Source organism: Emys orbicularis, chromosome 13 (genome assembly GCF_028017835.1).
Source record: "Emys orbicularis isolate rEmyOrb1 chromosome 13, rEmyOrb1.hap1, whole genome shotgun sequence".
Taxonomy (NCBI): Eukaryota; Metazoa; Chordata; order Testudines; family Emydidae; genus Emys; species Emys orbicularis.
In genome coordinates this window covers 15,850,741-15,872,632 of record NC_088695.1, presented here as the reverse complement: position 1 = coordinate 15,872,632, position 21,892 = coordinate 15,850,741, and the positions used below count along the sequence as shown (strand labels likewise).

Here is a 21,892-nt window from a genome sequence, read left to right as displayed (position 1 = left end):
ATATCTTTTCCATCATTCAGTTCGCTCAGAAAACCCCATCAAAGAGGTGACATATGACACTCCCAAGAGAGGACCAACATTAAAAATCCTGTCTCACCAAACACTCACAATCTCCTCAGGCTTTTCCACCTTCAAAACCTCCTAAAACAAAGAAACAAACCAAACCACCAACCAACCAGTTGAGCAAAAATCAGCTAAAAATGTGACAAACACACAAATAACCAAACAAACAAACAAACCAAAAACACAAAGAACAAATGCATTGATACCTCAATCTGAGTTTTTATCCCAAAATATAAGACGAGCCAGAGACCTCACTACGGACTTTGCTATGGCTACTGATTTTATAGGCAATAGTCTCAGATACTATGGTAATTGGTAGCAGTACATGATAGATAGATTACGATCTTATTTACATTGCTGTGTAAACATATAGAAACTCCTTTTATTCTTGAGTCATGTTTGTCTGTATTTTTACTAGTGGAAATACCCAATTCTGCATAAACTGACTGCATGGTATTTTCTCATGGAGGCAATAATGTCATCAGCTGATTATATTTATAGAGAAACACAGAATGAAATTGCTATTGAAGGAGAAATATGGACATTTTGTTCTTAGTGATTAACCTCCAACCTATCCATTTACTCAGAGCATCTTTGATCTTTTTGTTTCTCATGCTGTAGATGATCGGATTCATCATTGGTGGCAACACAGAATAGAGAAGAGCCACCATGAGATCCAGACCTGATGTTGAGCTGAAAGTGGGTTTCAGGTAGGCAAAGGCAGAAGTACAGAGGAACAACGAGACCACAAAGAGGTGAGGGAGGCAGGTGGAGAAGGTTTTATGCCGGCCCTGCTCAGAGGGGATTCTCAGCACTGCTTTGAAGATCTGAACATATGACACAATTATGAAAACAAAGCAGCTTGAGGTTAAGCACATACTAAAGATGAGAAACCTAACTTCAAAGCGGTATGAGTCAGAGCAGGCGAGCTTGAGGAGCTGGGGGATTTCACAGAAGAACTGATCCACCATGTTTCCTCCACAGAAAGATATTGCAAACATGTTCCCGGTGTGCAGTGCAGAGTAGAGAATACCACTGATCCAGGCACTGGCTGCCATTTGGACACAAGCTCTCCTGTTCATCACCATTTCATAGTGCAGTGGTTGACAGATGGCGACATATCAGTCATACGCCATGACAGTCAGTATGGCAAAAATGCTGAAACAAAGACAACGACGAGAAAAATTTGAGTGACGCATCCAGAATACGAAATTGATCTGCTGTTCATTAGGGAATTGCCCATGGATTTGGGGATGGTGACAGAGATGGAGCCAAGGTCTAGGATGGACAGATTCATCAGGAAGAAGTACATGGGGGTGTGAAGGTGGTGGTCAAGGGCTATGGCTGTGATGAGGAGAATGTTTCGCAGCAGGGATATCAGGTAAAGCACTAGAAACACCACAAAGTGTAAAATCTGCAGTTCCGGAACATCAGAGAATCCCAGGAGAAGGAATTTGGTCACGACGGTTTGGTTGGACATTTTCTTCCTCAGTACCAGGGCCGGCTCCAGGCACCAGCCCACCAAGCTTGTGCTTGGGGCGGCACCTGGAGGGGGGCGGCGCAGCGCTCCGGCCGCCGGGGGGAGAGCGGGACCACGGCCGGGCTCGCCGTCCTCCCCCCGGCCGGGGCTCGCCGTCCTCCCCCCGGGGCTCCGGCCGCCCCCCCCCCCCCCGCGCGCGGGGGGGAGAGGGGGGGCGGCCGGAGGCTTTTTTGCCTGGGGCAGCAAAAAAGCCAGAGCCGGCCCTGCTCAGTACATCGTGTGATGGCTGTGGAGGGAATGTGAAGGATAATGGTCAGGATGAGAGCGACAGAGGGAATGTCCCTGATCCCCCTTTCCTTAATATCTCATTATATGAACGTCAAAGGTGCACAGAACTCATCACTTACAATGAGTAGGTATTGTTAGTGCTCCTTGCCTCTGACAATCAATAAGTCACATTACCACACTACTGTAAATTGGGTCAGCTCCTTTAAAGTCAATGGAGCTTCATCACTTTATCCCATTTGAGGATTTTGCCCATGGGGTGGCTTGATAAAATGCAATATGAAGGATGGAACAAAGCACACTCCAAATCCAACAATTCTTGTAAAGAAGGTCCCTCTATTGCAACCATCAACAAGCTCAAAACTTGGGTATAAAACTGAAACTAAAATTCTAACAGCTTGATTCCCCCTTTGCAGGGCAATATGACGTAGACTCAACCACAATCGTGAATAGCAGCTCATCTGTAATTTTTCTACCCCTAGCTCTACGCCTAGACGGCCGACTCCCTGCTCCCAAATTGATTTATGGCATCAACTCCCAGCAGCACTTCTGCCTGCGTCTAACAATGGACTGGTAGTAAATGTATCATTTACTCTGTGCTGTTTGGTGCACTGGCTGTCAGGACACCTGGGCTCTGTTCTTGTCTCTGCCAGTGACCTGCTCTGACACCTTGGACCTGTCATTTACCCTCTTTCTGCCTTTGTTTCAAGCCCCCCCCCCCCTTCTCTGCCATGTCTACTAGGACTGTAAGGGCTTTCAGAGAGGAGCTCTAGGGCAGATTTTTAAAGGTATTGAGGCACCTAGTGGGATTCTCAAAAGCATCAGGGCCCCAACACCCCTTGGAATCAATGAGTTGTGAGCTCCTAGGTGCTTCTGAAAAGCTCACTAGGCACCTAAATACCTTTGGAAATGTAGCCCCATGTCTTACTCTGTTTCTCTTCTGCACACCCATTTACACCAGCCAGCTGCAGTTTGGAGCTAGGCCAGGAGGTCTGGGTTCTACTCCCTGTGAGATCCTGTATGTCCTTGAATGGTGGCAGGCTAGACAGGCTTTGGCTGCTTGGTTCAACTCTAACCCAGGGTTTAAAGGGGCTCTTCTCTATAAAATATCCTGTGCGCTGCCAACTTCACTGTTTATTCAGTTGTTACCTCCTCAAAACTATCCCTTTGAAAGAGAAATCACACAGATGCAATAGAATACATGGGTTTGAAATCAGGCCTCATCAGGCAATATTAATGTTCCCCAATTCATTTAAAGTTTAAGGCTGGTTGGAAATTTTCAGCTGTGTTCTTTTTAATGGAGATTGGTTTTTCAGCTGAACAACAACAAATCTCAGAATCTGTCTGCTGTTCTCAAACATTTTGGGATTGTTTTGTAAAAAACTTAAAACTTAAAAAAAACCAAACTGTTTTGGTTTTGAGATTTAAAAAAATCAGTTTTTAGCTGAAAGTTTTTATTTGCCAATAACTGGGGGGAAATGGATATAAGGTTTTCAGTGAAAAATAAAAAAATTCCTGATGGGAGGAAAAGTTCCAATCAGCAGTAGGTATTTGATTAAACCGATGGTAAAGGTCTTAAGCAGTTCGTATTGTAATTCATATTTATCATCTTAATTTTCCCCTGTATGTTGATCCCCCAACATATTTAATTGAAATAGCAAACTTCCTGTACTAGTCTTTGTGGATTTTTTCCCCCAACAGACGACACATTCAGTCATCCAGCACTATGATGTTTTGGTCAATATCTATCTATAGACCAGAATCTAGAAGCTAATGGCACAGGTATCTGAGGGTATGTCTACACTACGAAATTAGATCGAATTAATAGAAGCCGGTTTTATAGAAATCGGTTGTATACAGCCGATTGTGTGTGTCCCCACATAAAATGCTCTAAGTGCTCTAGTCGGCGGACCACGTCCACAGTACCAAGGCTAGCGTCGACTTCCGGAGCATTGCACTATGGGTAGCTATCCCACAGTTCCCGCAGACTCCGCCGCCCATTGGAATTGTGGGTTGAGATTCCAATGCCCGAATGATGCAAAATAGTGTCGCGGGGGGTTCTGGGTACATGTCGTCAGGCCCCTCCCCCTCCGTCAGAGCAACGGCAGACAATAGATTCGCGCCTTTTTACCTGGGTTACCTGTGCAGACAACATACCACGGCAAGCATGGAGCCCGCTCAGCTCAGCTCACCGTCACCATATGTCATCTGGGTGCCGGCAGACGTGGGACTGCATTGCTACACAGCAGCAGCAGCTAACTGCCTTTTGGCGGTAGACGGTGCAGCATGACTGGTAGCCTTCATTGGCGATCTGAACCACAGGACAAGGGGCTACTCTGACACATTGGTCTCTGCAGCTGGTCTATATGCAGCTGGTTTTGCATTTCATTGCCAGGGAGAAGAAGATGTATCCACGTCCGTTCTCTGAGGGCTTCCAGGACTCACCCCCTGGAGCCCTGCCCAGCTCAGACCCAGGCTTCCTTGCCCTGTGCCTTTCTGCAGTGTTGGAAAATTAAAGGGAGAGAAAAGACGCAGAAGCAGCAAGGCCAAGTGGGCTGAACTTAGTGGTTGGAGGCAGGATCCCTAGGTGCTAACCCCTGGCATGGGGAGAAGACATACATTTTTCCTACACATTGAGCGAGTGTCCCTGTCGTTTTCTGTAGATCTCCCCTGTGCATGTGGCCTGTACTCCATATTCATGATCTCTGGTGTATCTGGGGCTGGCAGCCGTGGGGCTGCATTGCACCAGCCCCCTTGCCTTTTGGCAGTAGATGGTTTATTACGACTGGTAACCGTCCTCGTCGTACAGCAGTGGCTGTCGATCATGGGCACCTGGGCAGACATGCTCAGTCCTATGGAACTGTCTTGATGATGATGGTTATCAGTCGTAGTATGCCATTTTCTGCAACGCGCCCTGTTGGCTTATCGCACGTTAGCTGAGTCTTCCCTGAGCAGCAGATCGTGCAATAGGCCTGAAGGCTAACTGCCAAGCGCCCAGTATTTGCTGCCAAGCACCCAGAAAATGCCGAGGGCTATCAGTCATGCTGCACCGTCGTCTTAAGATGTAAAAAATAGATTTGTTCTGTATTCATTTCCTTTCCCCCTCCTTCCGTCAAATCAACGGCCTGCTAAACCCAGGCTTTTGAGTTAAATCTCTGGGGGGAGGGGGCATTCTGTGTGACAGTTGTTTGTGTTTCTCCCTGATGCAAAGCCACCTTTCTTGATTTTAATTCCCTGTACCTGTACGCCATGTCGTCACTCGCCCCTCCCTCCCTCCCTCCTTCCCCTGGTCCGTCAGATACTAGTTTCGCGCCTTTTTTCAGACCAGACGCCATAGCTAGCACTGGGATCATGGAGCCCGCTCAGATCACCGCGGCAATTATGAGCACTATGAACACCACACGCATTGTCCTGGAGTATATGCAGAGCCAGGACATGCCAAAGCAAAACCAGGACCAGGCGAGGAGGAGGCGATTGCAGCGCGGCGACGAGAGTGATGAGGAAATGGACATGGACCTAGACCTCTCATAAGGCACAGGCCCCAGCAATGTGGAAATCATGGTGTTCCTGGGGCAGGTTGATGCCGTGGAACGCCGATTCTGGGCCCAGGAAACAAGCACAGACTGGTGGGACCGCATCGTGCTGCAGGTGTGGGACGATTCCCAGTGGCTGCGAAACTTTCGCATGCGTAAGGGCACTTTCATGGAACTTTGTGACTTGCTTTCCCCTGCCCTGAAGCGCCAGAATACCAGGATGAGAGCAGCCCTCACAGTTGAGAAGCGAGTGGCGATAGCCCTGTGGAAGCTTGCAACGCCAGACAGCTACTGGTCAGTCGGGAATCAATTTGGAGTGGGCAAATCTACTGTGGGGGCTGCTGTGATCCAAGTTGCCAGGGCAATGAGAGACCTGATGATATCAAGGGTAGTGACTCTGGGAAACGTGCAGGCCATAGTGGATGGCTTTGCTGCAATGGGATTCCCAAACTGTGGTGGGGCGATAGACGGAACCCATATCCCTATCTTGGCACCGGAGCACCAAGCCACCGAGTACATAAACCGCAAGGGGTACTTCTCAATGCTGCTGCAAGCCCTGGTGGATCACAAGGGACGTTTCACCAACATCAACGTGGGCTGGCCGGGAAGGGTACATGATGCTCGCGTCTTCAGGCACTCTGTTCTGTTTTGAAAGCTGGAGGAAGGGACTTTCTTCCCGGACCAGAAAATAACCGTTGGGGATGTTGAAATGCCTATCGTGATCCTTGGGGACCCAGCCTACCCCTTAATGCCATGGCTCATGAAGCCGTACACAGGCAGCCTGGACAGGAGTCAGGACCTGTTCAACTACAGGCTGAGCAAGTGCCGAATGGTGGTAGAATGTGCATTTGCACGTTTAAAAGCGCCCTGGTTCAGCTTACTGACTCGCTCAGACCTTAGCGAAAAGAATATCCCCATTGTTATTGCTGCTTGCTGTGCGCTCCACAATATCTGTGAGAGTAAGGGGGAGACATTTATGGCGGGGTGGGAGGTTGGGGCAAATCGCCTGGCCGCTGATTACGCGCAGCCAGACACCAGGGCGGTTAGAGGAGCACAGCATGGCGCGGTGCGCATCAGAGAAGCTTTGAAAACGAGTTTTGTGACTGGCCAGGCTACGGTGTGAAACTTCTGTTTGTTTCTCCTTGATGAAATCTCCGCCCCCCCACCCACCCGGTTAACTCTACTTCCCTGTAAACCAACCACCCCACCCTCCCCTACCCTCCCCCCTTCAAGCACCACTTGCAGAGGCAATAAAGTCATTGTTACTTCACATTCATGCATTCTTTATTAATTCAGCACACAACTAGGGGGATAATTGCAAAGGTAGCCCGGGATGGGTGGGGGAGGAGGGAAGGAAAAGGACACACTGCAGTTTAAAACTTTAAAACTTTAACACTTATTGCTCGGGAAATCATCTGGGGTGGAGTGACTGGGTGGCCGGAGGCCCCCCCACCGTGTTCTTGGGCGTCTGGGTGAGGAGGCAATGGGACTTGGGGGGGAGGGCTGTTGGTTACACAGGGGCTGTAGCGGCGGTCTGTGCTCCTGCTGCCTTTCCTGCAGCACAACCATACGCTGGAGCATATCAGTTTGATGCTCCAGCAGCCGGAGTATCGAATCTTGCCTTCTGTGTGCAAGCTGACGCCACCTCTCATCTTCAGCCCGCGATTCAGCATGCCACCTCTCCTCTCGCTCATATTGGGCTTTTCTATAATCAGTCATTGACTGCCTCCACGCATTCTGCTGTGCTCTGTCAGCGTGGGAGGCAGTCTGTAGTTCTGTAAACATTTCATCACGCGTCCTTCGCTTTCGAATATTCACTAGCCTCTGTGAAGGAGAAAGATTTGCAGCTGGTGGAGGAGAAGGGAGAGGTGGTTAAAAAAGACACATTTTAGAGAACAATGGGTACACTCTTTCACGTTAAATTTTGCTGTTCACATTACACAGCACATGTGCTTTCGTTACAAGGTCGCATTTTTCCTCTTATACTGAGGGCCTGCCGGTTTGGTTTGAGAGATCACTCACGCAGTGCCAGGCAACAGATTTCAGCTTGCAGGCAGCCATGGTAAGACACAGTCTTTTGGCTTTTTTAACCTTCTTAACATGTGGGGATGGTTTCAAACAGTACTGCTCTCATTAACCATACCAAGTACCCGTTGGGTTGGCCATTTAAAATGGGTTTGCAATGTAAAAGGAGGGGCTGCGGTTTCTGGGTTAACATGCAGCACAAACCCAACTAATTCCCCTCCCCCACACACCCAATTCTCTGGGATGATCACTTCACCCCTTCCCCCCACCGCGTGGCTAACAGCGGGGAATATTTCTGTTCAGCAGAGCAGGAAGGGGCACCTCTGAATGTCCCCTTAATAAAATTGCCCCATTTCAACCAGGTGACCGTGGATGATATCACTCTCCTGAGGATAACAAAGAGCGATAAGGAATGGATGTTGTCTGCATGCCAGCAAACACCGGGACCATACGCTGCCATGCTTTGTTACGCAATGATTCCAGACTACGTGCTACTGGCCTGGCGTGGTAAGTGTCCTACCATGGCGGACGGGATAAGGCAGCCCTCCCCAGAAACCTTTTGCAAAGGCTTTGGGAGTACATGAAGGAGACCTTTCTGGAGATGTCCCTGGAGGATTTCCGCTCCATCCCCATACATGTTAACAGACTTTTCCAGTAGCTGTACTGGCCGCGATTGCCAGGGCAAATTAATCATTAAATACACTTGCTTTTAAACCATGTGTAATATTTACAAAGGTACACTCACCAGAGGTCCCGTGTGCCCCCAGGGTCTTGGGTGAGTTCGGGGGTTACTGGTTCCAGGTCCAGGGTGATAAACATATCCTGGCTGTTGCGGAAACCGGTTTCTCCGCTTCCTTGCTGCTGTGAGCTATTTACATTATCTTCATCCTCATCTTCCTCGTACCCCAAACCCGCTTCCCTGTGTGTTTCTCCAGTGAGGGACTCATAGCACACGGTTGGGGTAGTGGTGGCTGCACCCCCTAGAATGGCATGCAGCTCCGCGTAGAAGCGGCATGTTTGCGGCTCAGCCCCGGACCTTCCGTTTGCTTCTCTGGCTTTGTGGTAGGCTTGCCTTAGCTCCTTAATTTTCACGCGGCACTGCTGTGCGTCCCTGTTATGGCCTCTGTCCTTCATGGCCTTGGAGACCTTTTCTAATATTTTGCCATTTCATTTACTGCTTCGGAGTTCAGCCAGCACTGATTCATCTCCCCATATGGTGAGCAGATCCCGTACCTCCCGTTCTGTCCATGCTGGAGCTCTTTTGCGATCCTGGGACTCCATCACGGTTACCTGTGCTGATGAGCTCTGCGTGGTCACCTGTGCTCTCCACGCTCAGCAATCAGGAAATGAAATTCAAACATTCACGGGGCTTTTCCTGTCTACCTGGCCAGTGCATCTGAGTTGAGAGTGCTGTCCAGAGCGGTCACAATGAAGCACTGTGGGATAGCTCCCGGAGGCCAATAACGTCGAATTCCGTCCACACTAAGCCAATTCCGACCCACTAAGGCCGATTTTACCGCTAATCCCCTCGTCGGAGGTGGAGTAAAGAAACCGGTTTAAAGGGCCCTTTAAGTCGAAAGAAAGGGCTTCGTCGTGTGAACGTGTCCAGGCTTAATTCGATTTAACGTGGCTAAAGTCGACCTAAACTCGTAGTGTAGACCAGGCCTGAGAATCCTTTCACCCCTCATTGTGCGATTGAACTAGACTCAAACCTGTTGCTCTCTGCAGACGAGCTGTGTGTGTAGCTGGCTTTGAGCTGCACTGGCATTAAAGGATTGATGCTGCGGGAAGGTGATTTATTCATGTCTATTTCCTAAGGGCTAGCAGGACTCACGCCCTGGAGCCCAGCACAGCTCAGAAGCAGCGACCCAGAGACAAGGGTAGAGAAACAAAGGTGATAAAGCCAAAAGGTAATAAAGCCATTCTGACCCTCTAGTCTGACCCCAGCATAACACAGAGCCTATGATCTACAGCAGGGTTCCCTGATTCCAGCCCAACTTGTATGTAATCTGTGGGCCAGGATTAAAAGATGGAGACAGGCACCCACTGGGATTTATCAATGCTCCTAAATGAGCCAGGTGGCTAAATCCTATGAACATTCAGTGGGAGTTAGGTACCTGACCTGCTCAGGTGCTATTGTAAATCCCACAAGGCACCTTTCTCCTTCTTTAGGTGCTTAAACCCTTTGTAATCCTGGTCCTGTGTCTATCTTGTTAACTTCCAAGGGCTTGAAATGTAGGTTCTAGTCCCATTTACCTCCTGTATGTCCTTTGGCAACACTGGGATAGACTGGCTTTAACTGGTGGGTCAACTCTGAGCCCAAAGCTGCTAGTGTGCAGAAAACAAACTGTGGCTATCAGCTCTGCTGCTTAGTCAAGTTATACCTTCCAGTAACTATCCCTTTGACACAGAAACAAACCCAGTTTCAAGAGAAAAAATGTTTTTGAAATGATGGTATTATTTAACAGTATTAATGTTCCCTACCCTTGTTCAAAGCTCCATTTCAAATTAGAGATGTTTGGAAATTTAGTGGGGTTTTTTGTAATAGTAGGAAAATGAGTTTTCAACTAAACAAAGATGTTCAGGGAAAGTATCTCCTATACTCAGATGTTTTGTTGAAATCTGCAAATCCCAATATGCTTTGGTTTGCAACATACAATTTCCAATTTACAGTAGTTTTTTAGCTGGAAATAAATTTGTTTTTGGTTGCCAAACCCTGCAAACATTTCTGATGCAAAGTCAAAATAATCCATCTTCTTTTTTTCTGACTAAATCTAGATGTCCTAAAGCCTTAAGGAGTTCAAATTGTAACTTATATTTAGGTTGTTACATTCTGCTGGAACAAAATCTGACAGGCTCTAGATGTTTGATAATAAAAGCCTTAAAGAGTTTGAATTACAATTCATATATCTATTATTAAATTTGTCTCTATATTAATACCTTTACATATATAATTGAAAGCAAAAATTTAGTCTGTTGGCTGTTTTGGAATTTTCCCCAGCTTGCGATGCATTTGATCCTCCAGCGCCAGGATTCTTTGGTCATCTCTCTCTCATGCCCCCATCACTGTATTTTCCAGTGGCAGTTTCCATGTCCCTTCGCTGGATTTCCTGAGTCTCTCTGCAGTTCCTAGCAGACAGGGATCCATGCCACAGATGAGTGCTCCCTGCTCACCTCCTTGGACAGGCTTGGCTGAGAGACGAAGAACTAAATGGAATCAGAGACCGAAAACTCCTCCCAGCTCTAGAGCTGATCCTTGCTTGAGCAGGGTTCAGACATGGTCACAGCCCAGGATGTCCCTTCCCTAGGGCTAAATAGCTGAATCCATTCTCCAAGGCTTTAAGCCCAGCTCTGATCTCACCTCCGGAGCAAACCACCCTGACAACCTGCCCGACTCTAACCCCACAGAGGGAGAACAGCACCCATCCTGGATCTCACATGATGGCAACATCCCTGGAAGGACCCTTGGCTAAAATCCAGGCAGGGCAGAGGGCCAAAGCATGTCCCAAGGTGTTTACAAAATAAAACATGGATTTCTAACACAGACACATGATCTACAATAGCCAAGAGCCTAGCGGCACCAGAAGGGGCTTCTGGGGGGGGGGGTGACAGGAGGCTCCCCTGGGGCTGGTGATCCCCTAGAATGAGGCACCGAAGTGACTGGCTCAGGATCCCGACAGGCTCAGGGGTGTGGAATGGCCCAGAGCCCAGCCATGTTCAGGGCCCAGTGGGTACAGACTGGGCTGGGAGCAGTGAACGGGGAGGGGAGCAGGGATGTGTTGGCTCCAGCCAGTCACAGAGGAAGCTGCTTCCCTCGCAGCCTGGGGTTCCTGCTCCCCAGAGCCCTGAGATCCTGGCCCTGCAGCCGACACCGACTGTGCAACCTCCATCAGCTGGGACAGATACCCAGCTTGGCCCCTTCGACTGCCCCCTGCTGGGGGGTGGGTGGGAAGAGAGGAGCGGTGGGGGTAGGATGAAAGGGCCAGTTCAAAAATCACAGACCGAGCTCACTGAACCTTCCCAATCCCCATCTCCTCTGCCTTAGTTTCTTCTGTCCCTCCTCGCGGTCAGGTTTCTGCATTTGCCCCCGGTCTCCGCGCTGGGGTTGTGGGGAGGGGTTTGGATGGGGGCAGCTCACACTCAGCCTTTGTGACAGGGTCACACTCTTGTGAGTGAGTCTCACTCACTGAGCAGCAAACCACTGACCCAAACTCACACTGGGCTGTGCTCAGAGCAGACGAGGGGCGTACGATTCAGCTTTGTTACCTAGTAACACACGACCCAGGTCAGACCGCAGCAGCCAGACCAGCCCCTCCTCCAGCTCAGAAAGCTCGGCCAGCCTTGGCTAATGGGGGCTGGGGCAGTGCTGAGCGGTGGCCACACAACGCAGCTCTCACGTGTCCCAGGAGAGAGGCACAGACACGTCCTCCGTTACCAGTCTGTGCAGCACCCAGCACAATGGGCCCAGTCCAGGCCTCACGGCACCTGGCTCAGTGACACCCATTAACTCAGCCATGGAGGGGTCAGGATGTCAGAGTGACGGGGCCTGGTCAGATACCTGGACAAGTACCAGCAGGTGGCTGTAAGTAGCAGGCAAACTGCCCAGCACTGAGCACATCAGCCTCCAGCTATCAAACAGCTCCAAGCCTGTCAGCTGGGTCCATGCGTGTCCTGGGGTCCCAGGCCCTGACCAGATCCCCAGGCACAATACAGTGAATGTCCCAGTAGAATCCACTCACCTCCGAATCTCTTCAGCGCCTCCCTCATGTCAAGGGAAATTTTATACAGTCTTCAGGTCAGTAGAAACAGCTTCTGGTTCCTGGAGTTTCACATTCTCACTCCTATGAAGAAAACGTCCCATCATCACTCAGCTGCTCTGTACACACATCATCCCAGAACCACCACCCAGAATATAAGAGCAATGAAAATGGGAAACACCTGCTCAATGTGCTTTTCACATCCTGAAAGGAAAAGGAGAATCAATGTTCTGTACTAACACAATATGCATAAAACTGAAGGAGTCTCACTCTGGGCATCAAACTTCCATCTAGAAAATAGATCAACCCTCCCAGGCTCCACTGTTTTGTGGTAAAATCTCATACACCATTTTGTATTAACACTTGTTTCATTTATGTAGGTGAGACAGGAATTTAGCTAAAGGGTTCTCCCTTCTAGGGACCCAACCCATCAGTATCTGTATTTATTGCCTGTGTTGTGTCCAGTGTTCTGAGCTAAACCCATCCCTGTTCTGACTCCAGTATCATTTTTGTATCATCCATTTAATCTCCCATGGCCTCCCTGGATCTCCATGATGAGAATTCCCCTCTAACATGAACTGCGATATTTTGGAACTGATGGAGCCCTTAGCCGGATGTTCTGTTTGTCTGTTAGCCACAGAACACATTTACTCTAATTGTTGGGATCCAGACCCAGGGATCTGAGTTATAATTCTGGATGGGTGGAGAATTTTGATGCCGTCTCACCTTTAGCAGCTCGAAAACTGGTTGCTGACACTTCTCTATCTCTGTGATCAGCTGCTGCAGAGAGGAGCTTTGCTGGGAGAGTTTGGTGACATTTTCCTGTAGTCTCTGCAGAGTCTTCCTCTCCTCCTCCTGGCTCTGCAGAAGCAGCTGCTCCTCCTCTCTCAGCAGTGTGTGCAGTTTCTTAAATTCACCTGCAATCATCTCTCTCTTATTCTTCACTTTGCTCTGGAGATAGAAAAATAGGAAAGACACAGAGAAAAAGTGAGCCAGATGCTGCGTTACACAGGCTAGGCCTCTGTCCATGAAGCAGGGGATATTAGACCAGTATCAGATTTGTAAGGATATTTACTTTTTTGGGAAATGTACCATAAAGGGTTTGTTTTAGTTCAGAATTAATAAGGCCAGTTCCATAGCGAGGTTGTCTAGGGTGCTTTCTAAAGCCGAAGTATGTTATTGCAGGTGGCAAGGGACGGACACAGTGGAGTGGGCAGAAATCAAGGGAACAGGAGAGATTTACAGGAGGCTTCCCAGGGCGTCCATGGGGGGATTTGGGTGCCAAGTGTTGGGCCCTCAGACACCAAGGGGCGCCGTCGCAGCAGGTTGTGGGTGATGCTCCTTCTCTGACAACCTGCTCCCAGGGCTGCAAAGTTCAGGACATTGGGCACCATCCTGAGGCTCACATGGGTGTTGGGCACCCAGGGAATTGTCAGGGCTGGCTTTGGCCTCACCCAGACTGGCAGAGTGCCCCATGCCCATGTGACCAGTGCCCCTGGGATCGCAGCCTTTAGGGAGCCCTCTAGGCTCACAGAGCAGCGGGTTGGCTGATGCCAGCTGTGTCCCCACCTGCTCTCTGAAAGGAGCCGTGGGAACGATGCTGAGCTGGTGCTGATCCTGGCTGGGGGAGGGGCTGGCTACTCTGCACTAGCCTCTCTAGCTCCCCTGCAGCTTAGCACATAAGTGATGGGTGACCCTGGGGGGAGCCTGCCCCCCAGTGAGACTTGGGCCACAGTGATGTTGGGGAAAGTCCCTCTTACTCTCCCTGAGATGCCAACCTGGCCAGGGGCTTCAGCAGCTTCCCCCGCCCCGTCCTCTGCCCCAGAGCCCTCCTCCCTGAAACCCCAGTACGTGAGCCCCAGCCCTTCCCCACACCAGTCTGTGCCTTGTGCTGACCCCCCCGCACCCCTTCCCTGTGCAGGGCTCTAACCCGTCTGTCTGTCCGGCTCCCTGTGTGGTGGGGGAGGGGCTGTGCTCAGTGTCTGTCTGAAGAGGCAGCTGCTTGAGCACTGTAACTTCCACCTCCTGCCTCTGGCCCGGCTAACCCGAGCCCCCAGCACAGCCTCCAGCACCCCTGGGCCCATCTGCCAATGGGCTTTGTACACTGACTCATCCGCTAGACCACCCCCACCCTGCCCCTGGGAGCGCTGCAGCCACGGGGCACTCAGACAACTCGGGTACAGCCCTGACAAGCCCCAGCTCCCTCAGGAGCCCCTGCTGGCACCTGCCCCAGGCTTTGTGCATGTGGCCTGGACCCTGCCAAGGGCCATGGGCCTGCAGCCTCCTTCCCCTCCTGCCCCCTGGGAGCTGATGAGTTACAGCTAATTCGAGTGGCGCAGCATTATCGTATCCCGAACATCTCCCCCCATCAGACACAGACAGCGCATCCTTCATGGGGCCTGTCACCTCCCGGCCCTGCTCCCACCCATGGGGATACTCCCCACCTGGCTCAGGCCCATGATAGCCCCTCTCAGTGGGTGGCTGGCAGCCCCTGCTGGGCCTCGTCTCACAGTCGCTGGGGCTAGTTACTCTGCCGAGTGACACTGATCATTGGGCCGTGACCTCTGATGATGTAGGACGTAACTCGCTCTCACGGGGCAATAATCAGTGGTTTCAGAACCACCCCAGTGACTGTCCCAAGGGGCAGACGTCTCCAGGGCGCCGGCTGGGCACTTTGCTGGACACATTCAAACCTGGGTGTTAATTGTTATCCATCTAAATCCCTACTGTCTGAGGAACTGAGCTCCAACTGCTTCAGGTGCAGCAGTGGGAGCTGCTGCGGTTCTGTCCTCTGAAACCAGCCCACTTCCGCCGGGCTCTAAATATGGCTTCAGATGCAGAACCAGAGGCACCCAGCTCTGAGCATTTCTGCTCTTGTAAATGGCCATTTTTATCTGAATAGTGGGACACCTACTTCTCCTCTCATCCCTGCTGCTGGCGTCTTCCTCACACCCCCCTCCCCCATGCTCCAGGAAGGGATTTCACTGTAAAAGTCAGGTAAACCAGAACAGACATTTTGTCCCATGTGTATTGATCACCTGGCTACAGACAATCACAGGGACAATGACAGTAACAGTAGCAGGTGACTGGCATGAAAAGGCCATGTGATGACAACAGAGGCTGCAAAGTGGCCGAGCACTGCCTGGCTTGACTCTGACCTGCCCCTGGCTCTGCTCACTCAGGGGGTGTCCACACCGCAATGAAGATGTGACAGCAACATGTGTAGACACACCCAGGCTACCTTTGATCTAGCTAGCTCGGACACTGGTAGGCATGAAGCCGCAGCAGCATGGGCTGTACATGCCCACCCAGACCCCTGGGTATTATTCAGTGACTAGCCTGCAGTTAGCTGTTGGGGCCATGTAGATGCAGATTGGGCAGATTTTCCACAGAGCTCCACACCCACAACTGGGTTTGATGTACAGAAGAGCTCAGCTCCCAGCATGGCCCCAGCCCAGCCAGCTGAGTGACTCTGAACCTCACCCATGGGGGCAAATCATCCTCCCAGCTCCAGTGTCTGTGGGTGCAGAGCGAGGAGGAACAATCTGTTTCCTCCAGGCTGCAGAGAAGCTGCAGAGCTTTGTCGTGGAGGCCACTGAAAACCGATGGCTGGAGCAGCCGACACACCATCCCCATGTGCAGGAGGGAAACAGGAGCCATGTAATAGTGAAAACACTGCACCCAATATTGACAATTTGCCCCTCTCAGAGATCTCAGGGGTGGGTCTGCCCCACTGTACAAGGGCCAGGAACTGCCCCTCCCCCTCTGCCTGCAGGAGCTGCTGCACTGAGATCCCCACCAGAGAGACAGCCTGGTGCTGCCAGCACCCTGGATGGGAGGTACCATAGGCCAGGGGAGGCTCAGCCTCCCCAAAGAGGATGCAGCGCCCCTCCCTTTGGGGGCAGGCTGCAGACCTGCCACCTTTAGAGTGCTGCCTGTGCTCCACCCGGAGCCCTCGCTCCCGCTATTTCCCCAAAGCCCACAGCACCCGCCGCTTGCTGCCTGTCAGCTGTGTGGGGGGCCCTGTCACTTGCTCCTCTCCGCCCCCGTCACTCACCCTTAAGGCAGGAGGGGGCAGAAAGGAGCAAACAGCAGGTGAGAGGGCCTGTGGGGCAGAAGGGGGGCGGGGATAGGCACCAACTTCTGCTCACGCCGGTGGGTGCTTGACTCCTCTCTACCCCCTGGCCCCACCCTGACTCCACCCCTGCCCTGACCCAACTCCACCCCCTCCTTGCCCCTATTCCAACTCCTTCCTCAAATAACCACCCCTGCCTCTTCCCTGCCTCCTCCCCTGAGCATGCTGTGTTCCCGCTCCTCCCCCCTCCGTCCCTCCCAGAGTTTGCTACGCCGCCAAACAGCTGTTTGGCAGCGGCAAGCGCTGGGAAGTAGGCAGAGGAGCAGGGATGCGGCACGCTCAGGGGAGGAAGCGGGGAGGGGAGTTTGGCTGCCGGTGGGTGCAGAGCACCCACTAAATTTTCCTCATGGGTGCTCTGGGGCTGGAGTTGGCGCCTACGGGGTTGGAGCCTATGAGGTGCAGGAGAGGAGCAAGCTGCAACAGTGAACAGTGAGCAGGGAGCCTCTGGGGAGGGGGCTGAGTGGGAGCGGGGCATGGGGCAGAACAGGAGTGGTGTGTGGGCAGGGCCTCGGGGACAGGAGGCCAAATGGGGGTGGACCAGTGGGCAGGGCGATAATCCAGGCACAGGGGATGATCCAGGTACTCACACCCAGACTCCCCAAATGCCGGAGGCATGCGCTGCCCATGGCCGGCACCAAGCCTGTGCAACAGAGCAAACAACCAGAGCAGGTTCATAACCTCATCCTGGATGGCCCCCCATCATTCCTGGGAACGCTGCAGGGGGAAGGGCTCAGAGAGGAATAAACCCAGACACCCACCTGCCACTCTGTGGTTCTCCTCCTCTTTACATGTCAGAGCCAGGGCCTCTTCCAGCTCCTTCCTCAGAGGGCCCAGGGCTCCCTGGAGTTTCACCTGCAGGGGCATTGTGTGCGATAAACAGCCATTAGTCTGCCTGTGCGATGGGTGGACAGTACTGTACACATTGGTATTTCATAAATGAGCAGTAAATATGCTGGAAGCGAGCAGCAGACTCAGCTGTGCCGGCCCCAAAGGCCTCATGGGAGCAGAGATGCCAGTCTCAGAGCAGGGGATCTGCTTCGTGCAGACACTCAGGACTTCTCAAGGCCTGTGCTTTAGCTAAAGCTTCACATCACTGAGCACAGGCCAGAGGGGAAGTAGCTGGGAAGGTTCTGAACGATCCCTCCAGCCGGTGAGAGGGAAGAGGTTGGGACAGCACCTCGCTCCACAGTACCCCAGACCCAGGCCAGGAACAAGACCCCACTGTGCTCTCGTCTGTCCAGGCTCCCATGTGGCCTCCCTCAGGCAGCAGCTGAGCACCTGAGCCAGCGCAGTCCCATTAACTGTACAGGGTGAAGCTGTGAGGTGGCTGGAGGTAAGTGAGGAACAGGGAACACACTCGGTCTGGGGGAATGTGCCACCCATAATTATAACTGCTCCAGAGCAGTGTAATACCCCAGGGCTCTCTTCCCCTTTGACAGCGTGTGATTCATTCATACAGCACAGCAACGTGGTCCTGCCCCGTCAGCCCCGCTCTGTGCAACACCCATGGCAGCCCCACAGAACCCCCTCCAGAAATTTCCCCATTTCACTCTCTCTTCTCTGAGCCCTCAAGTTCTGTCCTCCTCTCTGCCCAAGTGCCCAGGCTGCTGCTGAGAACTCCTGGGGTGCTGTTCGGTGACACCCCTGTGGTGCTGCTGCAGGGAAGCAGTGAGGGAGGAGCCAGCAGGGGCTAGTGAGAGACAGGAGGCGGAAAAGCAGCCTTTGCATCCAGCAAAACAGCTTCGTAAATGAGCAGGGATCGGGGGGGGGGGGGGGGGGGTTGGCTGGATTCTTTGAAGCTCCACCCACAAAATAAGTTCAGCCCATGTGAGTAACCAAAAGGAGACACCATGATCTGTTCACAGTGGATGGCACATTGTTCAAAACAGGATGGAGTTGCTGATTGGCTCTAAGGGGCTTCTGGGGCCGGACTCCCCTCATGGGGCTAGAATGTACCCCTGGGCTCCACTGGGCTCTCTGGGGGGAAATAAGAGGTGGCATCTCCCAAACATCACCCGCTTGTGGCACTGGAAGGAGGCGTCCCTGGCAATAAATGGTGCTGAGCTGTAATTCTCCCTCAGTGAAGAGGGAGAAACAGTAACAGGAAACTTGGAAATGGCAGAGATGCTTAATGACTTCTTTGTTTCGGTCTTCACCGAGAAGTCTGAAGGAATGCCTAACATAGTGAATGCTAATGGGAAGGGGGTAGGTTTAGCAGATAAAATAAAAAAAGAACAAGTTAAAAATCACTTAGAAAAGTTAGATGCCTGCAAGTCACCAGGGCCTGATGAAATGCATCCTAGAATACTCAAGGAGCTAATAGAGGAGGTATCTGAGCCTCTAACTATTATCTTTGGAAAATCATGCGAGACGGGAGAGATTCCAGAAGACTGGAAAAGGGCAAATATAATGCCCATCTATAAAAAGGGAAATAAAAACAACCCAGGAAACTACAGACCAGTTAGTTTAACTTCTGTGCCAGGGAAGATAATGGAGCAAGTAATTAAGGAAATCATCTGAAAACACTTGGAAGGTGGTAAGGTGATAGGGAATAGCCAGCATGGATTTGTAAAGAACAAATCGTGTCAAACCAATCTGATAGCTTTCTTTGATAGGATAACGAGTCTTGTGGATAAGGGAGAAGCTGTGGATGTGGTATACCTAGACTTTAGTAAGGCATTTGATACAGTCTCAAATAATATTCTTATCGATAAACTAGGCAAATACAATTTAGATGGGGCTACTATAAGGTGGGTGTATAACTGGCTGGAGAACCGTACTCAGAGAGTTGTTATTAATGGTTCCCAATCCTTCTGGAAAGGCATAACAAGTGGGGTTCCGCAGGGGTCTGTTTTGGGACCGGCTCTGTTCAATATCTTCTTTAACGACTTAGATATTGGCATAGAAAGTATGCTTATTAAGTTTGCGGATGATACCAAACTGGGAGGGATTGCAACTGCTTTGGAGGACAGGGTCATAATTCAAAATGATCTGGACAAATTGGAGAAATGGTCTGAGGTAAACAGGATGAAGTTTAACTAAGACAAATGCAAAGTGCTCCACTTAGGAAGAAAAAATCAGTTTCACACATACAGAATGGGAAGAGACTGTCTAGGAAGGAGTACGGCAGAAAGGGATCTAGGGGTTATAGTGGACCACAAGCTAAATATGAGTCAACAGTGTGATGTGGTTGCAAAAAAAGCAAACATGATTCTGGGATGTATTGACAGGTGCGTTGTGAGCAAGACACGAGAAGTCATTCTTCCGCTCTACTCTGCTCTGGTTAGGCCTCAGCTGGAGTATTGTATCCAGTTCTGGGCACCGCATTTCAAGAAAGATGGAGAAATTGGAGAGGGTCCAGAGAAGAGCACAAGAATGATTAAAGGTCTTGAGAACATGACCTATGAAGGAAGGCTGAAAGAATTGGGTTTGTTTAGTTTGGAAAAGAGAAGACAGAGGGGATATGATAGCAGTTTTCAGGTATCTAAAAGGGTGTCATAAGGAGGAGGGAGAAAACTTGTTCACCTTAGCCTCTAAGGATAGAACAAGAAGCAATGGGCTTAAACTGCAGCAAGGGAGGTCTAGGTTGGACATTAGAAAAAAGTTCCTAACTGTCAGGGTGGTTAAACACTGGAATAAATTGCCTAGGGAGGTTGTGGAATCTCCATCTCTGGAGATATTTAAGAGTAGGTTAGATAAATGTCTATCAGGGATGGTCTAGACAGTATTTGGTCCTGCCATGCGGGCAGGGGACTGGACTTGACCTCTCGAGGTCCCTTCCAGTCCTAGAATCTATGAATCTCTCTGCTCTCACATGGGGAGTGAAATAAGTAACAGTGTTGATATTTAAATGATCAGTTCTCCAGTCTCAAAGTAACACACTCACCTACACTGGCCTGCAGCTCTTGTGATTTAAACCTCACTGATGGTTAACCCCGGCTGTTGTGTAAAAAGTCCCCTTATTTCAGCAGTGGAAGCTGAGTTTGAAAAGCATTCAGAAACTCAGAGAAAAGTTTCCCACATAGGTATCTTTTAAGACTTGATATTCTGATTCTGTCACCACACTGCCAGATCATTAATTTTGTGATAGCATCTCCCGTACAATGAAGGCTTTACAGAGCTTAATGATGTGTCACACCTGTGCCAAGTAACTTTCAGTGAAATCAGCCTGTAATTAAAAATCCAAAATTATTACCCATTAAACTTGACAGCAATTCCCTACCTTGTACTCCTGGGCAGCCTCCTTCATGGGAACCACCGTGTGATCTCTGTGATCCCGGGACAGATGGCAAACCACACAGACAGAAGTTTGATCCTCTTCACAGAACAGTTTCAGAGTCTCCTAGTGTTCCCCACACACCCTCTCTCCTCCTGCTCCCTTTGCTGCCTGTAAACTCAACCGTTTGGCTATTTCCACAACATTTGCCAGCCGCCTGTTCGGCCTGAGGTTTCGCTGTTGCAGTTTCTCTGCACTGAGGGCAGGAGACGTCTGTATTTGATCCCTCCCAGCACTGGGTGAGGCAGGCTCGGCAGAAATTGTGCCCACAGTCTATAATCACTGGGTCCTTAAAATACTCCAGACAGATGGGGCATGTAGCTTCCTCCTGGAGACTTTCCACGGGGTTATCTGTGGCCATGGCTCCCTCTGGACAGCGTAACAGGGTTAGTCTCACTTTTGGGAGCTCAGAAATATGCCCCACCTGCAGCAGCAGCCGGGTGTTTCCCTTCCTGGAACTGACTCAGGCTGTTTGCTGAGCTGGAGCCAGATCACTGGTAACATTCCAGTCCTGGAAGCTTTGGTGAGAAATCTCCCAATAAGGCTCCGATCCTGCAATCAGCCCCCGCTGCTGGTGTGGGGGGTCACTGGGGCTTCACATGGACATCAGCTTCCCCTTGTCCTGATGAGCTGACAGAACTGCGTGTCTAAGGAGTGATATTTAGGCTTGGCAGAATTCATTTGATTTAATATGTAATTTTGACTGATAAATATATAAACATTCTTACAAATAAATATTAATCTTATCTATTTAAACTTTCACAGTTTCAGTTTTTATCAATATTATTGTTCACAGTTGTGGGAAATTGGGGGGGGGGGGATCAGACAATATTTTAGTCAGACAATTATTTTATGACAGTAGACACAGATTCAAAAAGCTAAAGTGTAACTGTTAAAACACAAATTGTCAACATCTCATGACAAAACATGCTACGTAAATATCCTTAAATTAAACTCTCGTAAGTTCTCAAGCAGCATTTTTCTTACAGTACCTATTTGTAAATTTCAGTTCTTATCAATGGAAATGTTTTTTCATCAGTTTGTGTGTGCAAAGTGAAATCAACATTTACTGACATCTACCGATAAAATCTAATCCTTTCAAGTCTAGGGATATTCAATTCACAGGCCAAAAAAATTGGTTAAGCTGGAATCAGTGTTTCAAAGGCCTGATTCTAACGTACGCTAAGGCAGCTCTGCCTCAGTGTAAAGGAGACGTAGTGTCAAAAGTGTTGCCAACATTCATGATTTTATGATGAATTTCATGAACATAACAATGGCCAGACAGGGTCAGACCAATGGTCCATCTAGCCCAGTATCCTGTCTTCCAACAGTGGCCAA

The 21,892-nt window shown here is 50.3% G+C and overlaps 2 pseudogenes; both read right to left on the bottom strand.

The window, feature by feature from the left end:
- LOC135887506 (E3 ubiquitin-protein ligase TRIM39-like) overlaps positions 1–20,928 on the bottom strand; it is a 302,230-nt pseudogene extending 281,302 nt beyond the window's left edge.
- LOC135888186 (olfactory receptor 14A16-like) lies at positions 585–1,543 on the bottom strand (annotated as a pseudogene).
- Positions 20,929–21,892: the final 964 nt, after the last annotated feature.